At 44.2% G+C, this 13,915-nt stretch overlaps 1 long non-coding RNA gene across 1 annotated transcript; it reads left to right on the top strand.

Annotated features, from left to right (window-relative positions):
• The first annotated feature begins 2,231 nt into the window (after positions 1-2,231).
• On the top strand, positions 2,232-9,002 carry LOC123384547. The gene is made up of 3 exons (XR_006595805.1): positions 2,232-2,391; positions 6,670-6,807; positions 7,934-9,002. It is a non-coding gene; the product is annotated as an uncharacterized LOC123384547 (long non-coding RNA).
• The last annotated feature ends 4,913 nt before the right edge of the window (positions 9,003-13,915 follow it).

Here is a 13,915-nt window from a genome sequence, read left to right as displayed (position 1 = left end):
GAGGGGCAAAAGAGGCTATGTACAGGAATCAACAAATCATTAAACAAAAAATGATTGTTTTTATATACTGACTATTATAATTTCTGTGCATTTGTATAATTTCTGTGTATGCATTTGTATGGTTTCTTCCACTCATTTTTAAGATTCTGGAGGTGAAAAGTGTGTGTGTGTGTGTGTGTGTGTGTGTGTGTGTCCATCTGTGTCTGTATTTAATCTTCTACAGCACCTGGCCTGGTATCTAACACATAAATAACTACCCTATAGAAGGAAGGAATTGGTGGCCCATCTTTCCAGAAACGCCTTCTCCTCTGGCTTTCAGTTATGTCTGACATTCACACCATGACAGTCCCCACCTCTTGGAGGGCTATTCCCTTTGACCAGGTTAGCTGGGTCCTCCCCACTGTCCACAGAGCAGAGCAGAATGCCACGGGAAAGAACCTGCGATGACTTACATCAAGGGAAGAGCTGATACATGGGACACTGTCAGTCCTGTGAGACCCAAACAGGATGCGCTCCTGGGACATGTGGCATGGACAGCTGTCCTTGGAGGGGCCCTTGGAGGGGTCCTGAGAAGGCAAACATGGCTCGACTTGGGTCTGATCCCACGTTGCAGCCTGCGCCGCAAGGCACAGCACCGAGTGGCTCCCGTATGAATCAAACTGACCATCCCAGTCTCATCCATTAAAATTGGTCTCTGTTAAAATTGGGCTGGACAACTACAGACCTCTGCAGAGCGCGAAAGGCTCTAGAGCAAGGGATGCCCAGAGCCTCCGTCCATCAGGACACGTCAAGAGGCTTGTTTCTTGTTTCTTGTTTGCCTGTTCTGTTCACTGTTTTCATCACTGGTTTATTCACTCATTTATTCACTCCTTCATTAGACATAGTATCCCTGCTTTGTTGCAAAATGGATTTAAGGTGAAACCGAGTAATCCCAAAGATGCCATTTTTCAGTTAATTCAATTGCATCAGTAATTCAATAATTTGAATATCTGCAATAATAATTTGTAATCGCATCAACTGCATTCAGTAATTTAATTTAGCAAATAATTAGTAAATGCCAGCCCTAATAAAGGTGAGACAACATCAGTAAAAAGACAAAGATGGGCCCCACCCAATTGTACCTTCTAGTCTGGGTACAGACGAGTGGGTGTGGGCAAGTAAACAGACAATTACAATACAATTGCGAGCCAGTTGTCTTTCTAGTGATCATGGCTGAATATTCTCCCTTACTATCAGTCCCTAAACACTGCAAAAATTAGTTTCCATAGCTGTTTATACTTTATGTACTCTAATGACATCTCCCGGATTGTCATATCATTCCTCAACAACCAAAAATTGCTCCCCAGATTAAGGCCGATGAGGCAGCAGGCCCCTGTCCCCCACCCCCAGGCTTCGTTGTCTAAAAGCCTCTGCTCCCACCTAGACAGTGGCCTTGGGACATTGCTCCCTCCTTCACAAATGGAAGAACTTAACAAACAGGCCTGAGAATGAATGTTAAAGCAATCAGTAGACCATTTAAATGCAACTTGCAAGCTACCAGCAAACAGCAAACTTTGCAGAGATTCCGTTCCAGACCTAGGTCTTTGTTTCACTTCCCTCCAACCTGAGTGCAAGCCAGGGCTTCTCGGGTCACTGAGGACCTGCTGGCCATCCAAGTACTCCTCTGGCTGTTTGCTCAGAGAGAGACCCTCGTTCTCTTCACCTTCCTCGTTTCATGAAAGAGCTGATCCCACACTGAGTCCTGTCCAGAGGACCATGGGAAATTCAGATAACCTCTCAGAGCCAGGGTTTCCTTCTGGGGAAATAGGGATTCTGCTGTCTGCCCTGCCTTCCTCCTCCGGCCCGGCCGTGAGACTCAGAGCCTTGTGACGTGGACAGCCCATGGAAAGAGAGGGAGAAGGCCTGCTCACTCACCCGCCTGCTGCCAATCGCCTGGTTCCCTTTGTTCTGTGTTCACCCGCATCCCTGAGGCTTTGCTGGGCTCGAGATAAGTCGGATCACTCTACAGAGAGAGGTCCACGGCCGAGTTTTACTTATTGTTTTCACTTGCTTTTGTTCTGTGTTAACTGGCCCTGGTACTTTTTCCTCCCCCTTGCTTCAAGCATTCCAGATACTTTAAAGGGAATATTTGGCACCTCAAACCTACGTTACAACCTGAAGAAACAAAGCTCTGTGTGAGGAACATAGGAATGAAACTAATCTCAGGTGCTGGGCTTGGGACTGACATCCCACAATTCTCCAGCTCCAGGTGACCTTTGAGACGACCCAGGCCAATCCCTGCATTTGACTGATAAGAAATGGAAGCCTGGCCACTGGGTCCACGTCACCCCACAAGTTAGTGAAAAACCAAGACCCGGGAGCAACTATCTTCCACCTCCCCAGAGTCTGAAGGTAATAGCCAGTATTTGTACCCTGAGCTTCGAATTTTTGATTAATGTGTTTGAATTTATGCTCTCATTTCATCTCTTCCAGATGGCACGTTTGGCCCGGGAAAGATAAATGACTTCCTTGTGGTCATTTACAAAGTTAGTGTCTGGGTTGTGAGTAGTGTCTGGGTCCTGGAATCCTCGGGCCTGAGGTTCCCAACACCTGGTTTTAATAGCAAATAGAACATTCGGGGGACCTTAGCAAGAGCAGAGCTCTGGACTACAGAAGCCTGGTGATTTACGAGGCAGCCCGGCCATGTCAGATGGTACTACTGTTATACATCTTAGCTTGAAGTAAGGAAGGGTCTCTCTAGTCTGGGCTGAGGGCCAACCGTCTCCAAGCAAGCAGCATCAGTGACACCTAGGGAATTATGCAAATTCCTTAACATCATCCCTGACCAACTAGTTCAGAAACCCCGAGAGTGGGACCCACAGTCTGTGTGGGGCCTTGGGAGGATTCTGTACATTCTCAAGTTTGAGGGCATCCACTCTAAGAGCAGTGTTCTCAAGGTTTGGTCCTAGGAATCTAGCCTCAGGATCCCCAGAGGAAGCTTCTGAAACAGGTGATTTGGAGAAGCAATAAAAGAAACAGAGTTTACTCCTTCCAGCCAGCATTTCCCAAACTGGCCTAACCTTATTTATTTATTTATTTATTTATTTATTTAGAGAGAGTGCGCGCGCGTACGAGAGCCAGGGAGGGGCAGAGAGAGAGGAGGAGAGAGAGAATCCCAAGAAGGATCAGCACTCTCAGCTCGGATTCTGAGACACCCAGGCACCCCCCACCCCAAATTGGCCTAACCTTAAGTATTGCTGTGAACCTCTTGAGAAGACCGCTGTCCCGGCCCCTGCCCTGGGGGATTGAGGATCAGTGTGGGAGAGAGGACTTGACACAGCCAGGCTCAGATTCAAATGCAACCCCTTGGCAGGGTGTGGCCCACTCGTCCAAACTCACTTGAGAATTACTGCTCTGGGGCTCCAACAACCTCTGGTTTACTTACAATATCCACCCACCCCAACGCTATCAGCATCTACGAGGGATACACTTGCTGGTCCTACATTCAGCAAATAAGTATTATTCAAAAATTATTATTTTTTTAAGCCCTAGAGAGTACAAAAAAAAATTTTTTTTACTTTTATTAAAAAAACTTTTTTTAATCTTTGTTTATTTTTGAGAGAGAGACAGAGTGTGAGCAGGGGAGGAGGAGAGAGAGAGGGAGACACAGAATCCGATGCGGGCTCCAGGCTCTGAGCTGTCAGCAGACAGCCGGACGAGGGGCTTGAACTCACGAATCACGGGATCATGACCTGAGCCAAAGTCGGACGCTCAACCAACTAAGCCACCCAGGTGCTCCCCACCCGCCAACTTTTTTAATACAAATTTCTGCCTCTGATCATTTTTTAGGGTTAACTATGGATGGATCAGACATAGAACAGCCCACAGAGACCTCCAAAACGCAAAGCATTCAGTCAGAGTGGAGAAAAGAGTGTCAGCAAACTAATGAAGAAGAGGGAGACTAAATGGGAGAGAGAGACAAGACAATGGAGTTGAGCAGAGAAGCTGAGATTTCATAGAGAACTAATGAAGGAAGATTCTGGCCCATGAAATTCATGGTGGTTAAACGTGTGGGCTTTTGAGGCTGCTTAGTCAAGGCACCAATTCTGTCACTTTCTCCCAGGCAATTGACTCAATAATGTGAGCCTTGGTCTCCCCATCTATAAATAGGCTAATAGTACCTCTCTTGAAGGGTCATGAGTAGCCAGTGCAGTGAGGTAGTTGATATTTTACTAGGCTTCATCAGCGGCTGTAGTCATACTGACAAGAAACACTACATCTGTGGGAACTATTTGGATTCTAAGCATCTCCTCTGGTCAGAAATCACTCCAATATAATACCTAATTAATCACCTCTCAATCAAGAGAAATGCTGTACCCTTGTAGACCATCCCTGTGATTGCAAAGCCTGTTCAAGACTTACTTTAAAACCAGACACCACACACCAATAAACAATGTGTATGCAGCTCTTCTTATCACCACTGATGAACAGAGACGGGCAGATCAGTAAGGAACCTCCTCCCGGGATGGTGGGGCCCAGCAGCCCTCATGGGCATGAAGGGTGCCTGTGTCTCTGTTTTGGCTCAGTTTAAACTCAGCGGGACTTAATCCCAGGTGCACCTTCTGCTCGCAGCCCTCAGCTGAGCTGAGCTGAGCAAGTTCCTTGCCGTTCTAAGGCTGTTTCCCTTTTCCCCACCTCACCTCACTACTCCAGGAAAAACAAGTTAAATTGATTAGGGAAGAGACAGGATTGACAAGAATTCTATTTTCTCTGGGAAGCCTCCCGGAAAGGGACAGACCAGCGCTCTGAGCTAGAGCAGGTATAACAGACTATTAATTGGTTAGTGAGTTACTCTCCACTGGTGGTTCTCAGACTTGAGTAAGCATCAGGATTCCCTGGTGGGCTTGTTCTCACACACCCTGCTGGGACCACCTCAGAATTTCGAATTCCATATGTCTGTGGGGCCTGAACCTGTGCCTTTCTAATGAGTTTCCAGGTGATGCTGATGCTGTTTCCCAATCATACTTTGAAGACCACTACTCTACAGTTTGGAGAAACTATGACTTATCAGAAGCTATACTCTATCACAGAAAAATCAAATTGAAGGATACTTTTCCTCAATGGCTAGTTGTAATGAAGGCTGGAAGAAAGCATAAAATAATATCACCAAACAGGCATCAGATCATCTTGATTATAGTACTGGTCCCAATCACCAGTGTGCAAGATTCAGTTTATTGCTAATGAGCATGATGATTTCATAATTTTGTGGCGCTTTTTAAAGTTTATTTATTTTGAGAGAGAGACCATGCATATGAGCAGGGGGGGTCAGGGGCAGAGAGAGAGGGGGAGAGGATCCCAAGCAGGCTCCACACCATCAGCATTGAGTCCCATGCAGGGCTGGAACCCACAGACTGTGAGATCATGACCTGAACTGAAACCATGACTGAGTCACCCAGGTGCCCATCATAATTTTGTTTTTACTTAATGGAGAACTTGGTATCCAGTGTAATATGAGGGTACTTGAATGATCCATTGGCCCAAAAGCATCTCCTGCTTTCTGAGAAATTTCCAACATCAGAATCACAAAGTCAGGGATGAGATGACTAGAACTACACAGGGAACTCAACAGAGAACCAAGAGGACCCTTGGTCTTCTCTCAGAATGAATGTTCTCTCAACATTCATTGAGTTCGTTTGTTAACACTTTGGAGCTGAGATAGACACAAAGAAGTTCTGTAGGTAGAACCATGGCTAAAACCAGCTCCAAGGAAAATGAGATGGGGGCAGAGGGCAGCCTGAAGACAGGTGTGAGAGTGGCTGCCCCAGGAAAGAGACACTGAAATATAGTTACAGGGAGGTATTGGGGTACCTGCTTTGTGTACCACCATCTTGATCATCTAGGCAGACGCCAGACACAAAAGAGAGGAGGGAAGATGTGAGCAAAACAGCTCCTGATCGCTCCAAAAGGGAAATCAGCAGGCACATTAATGACTTGGCTCCTGACCAGCTATGCGGGTCCCATTTAAGTCACAAGAGCCTCGTCTCTCCCTCGTGTATTGTCCCAGTTCTCGTCCTGCACTCAGGAAGGCAGGCTTCCTGTAAAGGTCATTCCACAAGAAGGTGGGTCACTTATTTCTAGGAGGATGTGGTACAGGTCCATGGAGGGAGAAGACAGACAGCTCAACCTCGGATAGAAATATGTACCCTGAAATTGGAGCTGCCTTTTGCTAATTCCCGTGGAGACTGGTGTCAGGTAACTGAGGACAAGGTTGTAAACACAGGGTGCAGGTTCAGAGGTCCTCACGTCATGGGTGCCAGCCAAGAATGGAATGATCAAGAGCAAAATCAAATCCAAACCTTGACGGTCTCCTTCGGCATCTGCAAGCAGTCTGCCACCAGAAAGGGACCCCCTGGGGAAGAGTTCTGCGTGGAACTGGATCCTCTGAAAGGCTCCCAGTCTCAGTGACTGAAGACAGCCTCACCCCATTTCAGGAGCAGAGAGCTTTGCTCCCCGGTCACAGTGAACTGCGTCAAATGCTCAAGGAGCACCCTTTTTGATCAGCCTTGCCTATCTGGTCCCCTGAACACCCTCAGGGGCTCTCCTTTGTTTGTACTCACAATACTGTCCTTGTCTGGATGTGTCTCTCTTCTCTCCCTACTCATTTTTCTAAAATCCTATTCATTTTTCAAGGATTAACTGGAAGACACTTCCTCCCTGAAGCTTCCCAGGTCATCCCTGCCCATGGAGATCTCTCCTTCCTGTGAATTATTCATCTTGCCTGTCTCTGCCATTCATTTGGCTTTTTAAATGACCTCTACACCCTTCCAGGTTAGTGGACTTGACTCTTAGACATGTCTACTCAGATGATTTTACTTTTTCTGACATTTCCCCGAGCAAATAGCACAGTTTTGTGTGCACGGTAGACACTCAAATACTTATTGTTTGACTGCCCTTATGGATTATGGACAAACTTCTTTAAAAAAAAATTTATTGGACCTGGATTATATCTTCTCAGAAGTACATATGCCAGCCTTCTGAAATTTATAACATAGAAAGAAGGTCTTCCTAAGTACAGGAGAGTGGAACAGGGCATATCTGTTCATACAGGGAAAAAACAGAAAATAGAAACCATTGATAATCCCACCATCCTGAGTCAACCAGGGTTTAAGTGTTAAGATATGGCCTTCCAAACATTTATATAGGTAGATAATTTTTTTAATATATTAAAAAAATTTTTTTAATCTTTATTTACTTTTGAGAGAGAGAGAGAGAGAGAGAGAGAGAGAGAGAGAGAGAAGGGGAGGAACAGAGAGAGGGAGACACAGAATCCGAAGCAGGCTCCAGGCTCCGAGCTGTCAGCATAGAGCCCAACGTGGGGCTTGAATTCACGGACTGCAAGATCATGACCTGAGCTGAAGTCGGACGCTTAACCGACTGAGCCACCCAGGTGCCCCAATAATTTTTTTAATAACAGCTTTATTGAGATATAATTCACATATCATACAATTGGATAGCCATATGGAAAGAGAGAAAATTTAATCCATTTCTCACACTAAACACCAGAATATTTCTAAATGAGTCAAAGATCTAAATGTAAAAATGAAATATAAATCAAAGGAAAAAATGGGTGAAGTATTTTATAAACTAGGAGAGGCAAAATCCAGAAAGATGAATAAATTTGGCTCCATGGTAACATAAAAACATCTTAAGTGAAATCAAAAGGCAAGTGAAAAATTGGAAGAAATAATTGGTAAAATAAATCACAGAATAAGGGCTAATATCCTTAACAGAGAACTTCAGAGAAGAAAAAGCCAGATAGCCTGATAGAAAAATGGGCAAAAGATATGAATAGGCATTTCACAGAAAGTGGAAAGCAAATGAAAATATGTTCACCATTGCACATAACAAAAGAACTGTAAATTTAACCTATTCATTATCTTTCATTACCTTTCAGACCAGCAAAAGTCCAAACATTTGACAGTATATTCTATTGGTGAGTATCTGGGGAAACAGTCACTCTCCAACATTGTTGATGGGAATTCAAAATTATACAATCTCTGTGGAGAAGAGTTTTGCAATGTCCAGCAAACATGCATGAGCCTTTTCCCTTCAACCCAGAAATCATAGTTCTAGGAGCCTACCCCAAATATAACTACCAAAACTGTGAAATGACGTATGTTCACGGTTATTCACTGCAGCACTATCTGTAATAGCAAAGACAGAACAATTCGAACGCCCATCAGTAGGGGACCCGTTGACTACATCCCGAAATATGCACACAAGAAGTGCTCCTCCACTGTAAAAAGGAATAAGGATGGCCTCCAGAAATACACGGTCAGAAGGGTAAGAAAAGTGTGCTGTCTGTTTGGTTAGAAAAGAAGGAGGATTGCAAGGATGTGTTCACAGAAACAACAACAGAGGGATAAAGCCAAAACTCATGAAAAACCGTGATCTCTAAGGAAGCAAAATGATGGCAATTTGAACGAGGGGGAAGGCAGACGTGGAAGCTAAACTTCTCTGCGTGTATATTTTTTTATAACTTTGACTTTTAGCCATGTAGATATTTTGCAGTATTAAAAAACCAAATCATCTTTAGAAAAGGCAACGCCTATCCATCAAACACAAACTGAGGCAAATGAAACCAACAGTGTATCAAGTGGATTTCATAATCACATGGAGAAGCATTTCAAGTGACTTTAAAACCCAGGCTTTTGACTGAAGAACCCCAGTGGGATAGAACCTATGGCCACAAAGACATCTTAAATCTTATTTCTCAGTCTTCCTAGTTATTCCGCAGGACAAATGACCCAGTTTCACCAACAAATAACACGGATAAAAATGAAAAGGAAGACATTCTCTTCCAGACTAGAAAAGACTTAAGACACCTACAGTCAAATGCAACTGTGAACAGAGAGTTTTGAAATAATCAAAGCAAACTGAACTCTAGTATTATTAGGTGAGATTAAGAATTATTATCAATTTTATTGAGTGTGATAATAATAAAGTGGTTGTGGGCTTTTTAACCCTTTTTCAGAGATTTGTTTTCTCCCTTATGTCTATAGATTTTTTCTAAAGTGTGGCTTCAAGTAAGTTTCCCAGGAACTAAGTGGTGCCATCTAGAGCTCCAGGGAGACATTCCTAGGACACTGAGTCATATGTCAAACACCTAAGTCAACAGTAAACTTTTCAGAAGGTGCAAGTGAGAATTGGAGCCTAAAAGGGAATGACCTTAAAAGATATATTCTGTTGGATCAAGTTGATTAAAGTGGAAACAACTTTTTGGCATGTGTATATCAAACCACTCAAGGCCGAGAACACAGACTCTAGAACCAGGCTGCAGGTTCCAACTCCAGTTCTGTCACTGCCTCCTCTGTGGCCTTGGGGCCAGTTACTTAACCTCCCTGTTCTTCAGTTTCCCTATCTACATAAGGGGGGTGATAATAATACCTACCTCATAAAGTGGTTGTAAGAACTAATTAAGTTATGTACACAGGAAGTGCTTAGAACAGTAACTGGTACATATGAAGCACGATATGTTACTAAATACAATAAACCGTTTTTTATTTATTTCCTTTTTGGAATAAATTTGCCAGCCATATATTGCTCCTTTTAGTTTTCTAGGGAGATTATTGTTTCTAGAATTATTTTTGCATCTTGTTTTGTTTGTTTGTTTTGAAAAAGAGAGAGAGCAAGCAGAGTGGGGGCAAAGAGAGAGGAAGAGAGAGACTCTTAAGCAGGCTTCACACCCAGCACAGAGCCTGACTCGGGGCTCTATCCCACAAATGGGGCTGAAATCAAGAGTTAGATGCTTAATCGACTGAGCCACCTAGCCACCCCATTTTTTGCATCTTTAAATTTTTTTTAAGATTTTATTTATTTATTTATTTAAAAAAAATTTTTTAACATTCATTCATTTTTGAGAGACAGAGACAGAATGTGAGTGGGGGAGGGGTAGAGAGGGAGGGAGAGAGGGAGAGGGAGATACAGAATCCGAAGCAGGCTCCAGACTCTGAGCTGTCACCACAGAACCTAATGCAGGGCTTGAACTCACGAACCACGAGATCATAACCTCAGCTGAAGTTGGACGCTTAACCAACCTCCCATTTTTGCATCATTAAATAGTGAGCCTGTTAGAAGGGAAATATAACACAACAGATCATTATATCTTCCCCCTAGCACCCTTCCCGCAAAGATGTGTCCTCTTCCGGTGACCCCTGGGGTCTGAGGAGTGGGGGATCACAGGCAGACCAGACCAAGTGCGAAACAATCTCAGGACTACTTCCTCTCCAGGAAGTATCCCTGCATCCCTACATTCCCTGCAGGAAGTATTCCTGCATCCCGTGGCCCAGGTTAGGTGCCCTCCTTGGCCTTTTTGCCTCCAGTGGGTAACCACTACTCGAGGGCATACTCATCACATTACACTGAAATTCCATCTTCTTCATCTCGCTGCAGGATGGCACTTGACCATGAGAGAGCTTTGCCTTGCTCTCCTTTGTCATCCCTAGGACAGTGCCTGTCACACAGGAGCTGTCTGAGGACCACTTGTTAAACTGAACTGAGTTGCAGTATCACCCAGTGGAGACAGGACGTAGCGCCTGAGCAGGAAGGAGCAGATGGAAGGAGGGCGTCAGAAGGGAAAGGGGGCCACAGGCAAACCGCCAGTCCGCATCTCTACTTGGGGCCTGCCTTGCCCATCAAAACTTAAATCCCACCTCTTTAAAAATAGGCCTGCCTCGTCTGACTCTTGATTTCAGCTCGTGTCATGATCTCAAGTTTCGTGGGATTAAGCCCTGCATCAGGCTCTGTGCTGACAGTGCAGAAACTGCTTGGGATTCTCTCTCCCTCTCTCTGTCCCTCCCCCACTCATGTGTTTTCTCTCTTTTTCTCTCTCTTTCTCAAAATAAATTTTAAAACATTTTTTAAAATCTTAAAAAAAATATGCTTGCCTAATCACTCTTAGTGTATGTTCATTGCTTCTCTGCACAATCATTCACTGAAGACCCCCCTCAAATACAATCCTGCCCCCCAAAAACTTTGGATGGGAAAAAGAGGTAAGTCTCATCAAAGGATACAATCAACAGAATGAAAAGGCAACTGATGAAACGGGGGAAAACATTTACAAATCATATACCTAATAAGGGATTAATATTCAGAATATATAAAGAACTTTCACAATTCAACAACAATGACAGGAAAAAATAAATAATCCAATTTTAAAATGGGCAAAGGACTTGAATAGACATTTCTACAAGACACACAAATGCAGGCTCTGTGCTGACAGCTCAGAGGCTGGAGCCTGCTTCAGATTCTGTGTCTCCTTCTCTCTCTGCCCGTCCCCCACTTGTGCTTTCTGTCTCTCAAAAATAAATAAATAAATGTAAAAAAATTTTTTTAATTAAAAAAAAAAAGACACACAAATGGCCAAAAAGCATCTGAAAAAGTGCTCAACATCACTAATCATTAGGAAAATGCAAATCAGAACCACAGTTAAATATCAACTCATACCCATCAAGATGGCTACTATCAAAAAGAAAAAAAAAAAAAAAAAAAACCTCACAAAGAACCACAAGTGTTGGCCAGGATATGGAGAAACAGGAACACTTGTGCTCTGTTGATGAGGATGTAAAAGAGTGTAGCCACGGTGGAAAACCGCATGGAAGTTCCTCAAAAAATTATAAGTAGAACTATCATCTTAACCAGGCACAGGACTGAACATTTGTGTCCCCCCAATATTCATATGTTGAAATTCTAACCCCATGTGATGGCATTTGGAGCTGGGGCCTCTGGGAGACGATTAGGTCATGAGGGTAGAACCCCGATGAATGAGATAAGTGCTCTTATTAAAAAGATCTAGGGGCGCCTGGGTGGCTCAGTTAGTTAAACATCCAGCTCTTGGTTTCAACTCAGGTCATGAGCTCACAGTTTGTGGTTTTAAGCCCCGCATCAGGCTCTGTGCTGACAGCATGGAGCCTGCTTGGGATTCTCTCTCTCCCTCTCTCTCTGCCCCTCCTCTGCTCTTTCTCTCAAAATAAATAAACAAACTTTTTAAAAAATTAAAAAAGAAAAAGATCCAGAGAGGGGTTCCTGGGGGACTCAGTCGGTTAAGCATCTAATTCTTGATTTTGGCTCAGGTCATGATTTCATGGTTTGTGGGTTTGAGCCCCACATCATGTTGCATGCTGACAGCATGGAGCCTGCTTGGGATTTTCTCTCTCTCTCTTTCTCTCTCTCCCTCTCTCTCTCTCTCTCCCCCCCTCCCTCCCTCTCTTTCTTCCCCTCCCCCACTCACTCTCACTCTCTCACTCTCTCTCAAAATAAACTTAAAAAAAAAAAAAAATAAGCGGAAAAAAAAAGACCCAGAGAGCTCCCTCACCCTTTCAACCATGTGGAGACACAACAAAAAGACAGCTGTCCACGAACCAGGAGGAAGCAGATCCCCATCAGACATTGAATCTGCCAATGCCTTGATCTTGGACTACCCACCCTCAAGAACTGTGAGAAATAAATTTTTGTTGTTTCTAAGCCACTTATCTAGGGTATTCTGTTATTGTAGCCCAAACAGACTAACACAATCCATCCACGTCCCCTCTGAGCATATATCCGAAAGAGCTGAAGCAAGGTCTCAAAGAGCTACTTGCACACGCATGCTCAGAGCAGCACTATTCACCATAGCCAAGAGGTGGAAGCAACCCAAGTGTCCATCAATATGAATAAATAAAAGGTGCGAATATGTACAATGGAAGGGTGAAAATCCTAACACATGCTACATCGTGAATGAACATTGAGGGCATTATGCTAAGTTAAATAAGCCAGTCACATAGTGTCAAATCTGGTACGAGTCCACTTACATGAGAGATCTACAGAAGTCAAATCCCTAGAAGCAAAAAGTACAGTGGCAGTTACTGGGGGCTGCAGGGGTGGGGAGCAGAGGGTCATTTTGTGGGTACAGAGTTGCAAATTGTGGAGACTTGCTGCACAATAATATGAATATACTTAACACTACTGGACTGAACTGTTTAAGATAGTAAATTTTATCTTATACATATTTTTATTACAATTCTTAAAAAGAGAGAGAGAAACCAGGTACGGAATTAATTTCAAACAACTTATTGAATAATCTCAACTAGTCAGGGGACAAAAACGTGATCTTTGGTCCTATAATTGCCCCTCATTCATCCAGGTTGTGCGTCCTTCCTTTTCTAAATGGTGAGTCCTGTAATCACTCCTTTGCTGTATTCCATAGCTTCCCAGTCATCTCTGATTATTTCAGGTTTAAGACTCAGTCCTGTCCATCCTGAACTTCACCTGATCACTTCCCCTTCCAGGCTTCCATACAGGCTGGGCCTGTCCGAGGCTCTAGCTTAGATTTGTTCTTCTCTTTATGCACGGGGCTCTCCCCTCTCTAGGCCCCCGGGCAGTGTTGGACCAGGAAGCAAGAGGTAACAGGCGTCTCCTTATCTTAAGGGAGCGAGGCTACATGGCTCTGTCTTCCACACTCCTCAAGGCAGCGGTTCGGGCCCCCTCTGCCCCACAGTATCCCCTTGGCATCTTCTCCCTCCTGTCCTCTTGCCCCAACGCCAAACTGTGAGATCAGATCAACAAGTCATTGGGCCAAGCAAACAACCATCCGGAAGCACAATGCCTGACTCTTGTCACAAACACCTCTGTTCTTTTCTGATTCTTTTAGATCCCACCCCCTTCCTTGGCTCCAAGGAATGGAGTAAATAGCCTCTCCTTTTTCAGTCCTCTTCTTCTATGGACTGATGGGGGAGAGGGGCAAGATAGCTCAGATGGGTGGGTGGGAGGGCAGTTCTGATTCCCCTTTATAATGGGTGAGGAGCCTGGCTGACCCCAACTTCTGGGGGCTTACTGGGGCTCTCTAAACTGAAATACCTTTGATTCTTACCACTAAACCCTAGCTCAAACTAGGGGAATC

The sequence above is a fragment of the Felis catus genome, chromosome A3 (genome assembly GCF_018350175.1).
Source record: "Felis catus isolate Fca126 chromosome A3, F.catus_Fca126_mat1.0, whole genome shotgun sequence".
Lineage (NCBI taxonomy): Eukaryota > Metazoa > Chordata > Mammalia > Carnivora > Felidae > Felis > Felis catus.
This window is presented reverse-complemented; position numbering and strand designations above follow the sequence as displayed.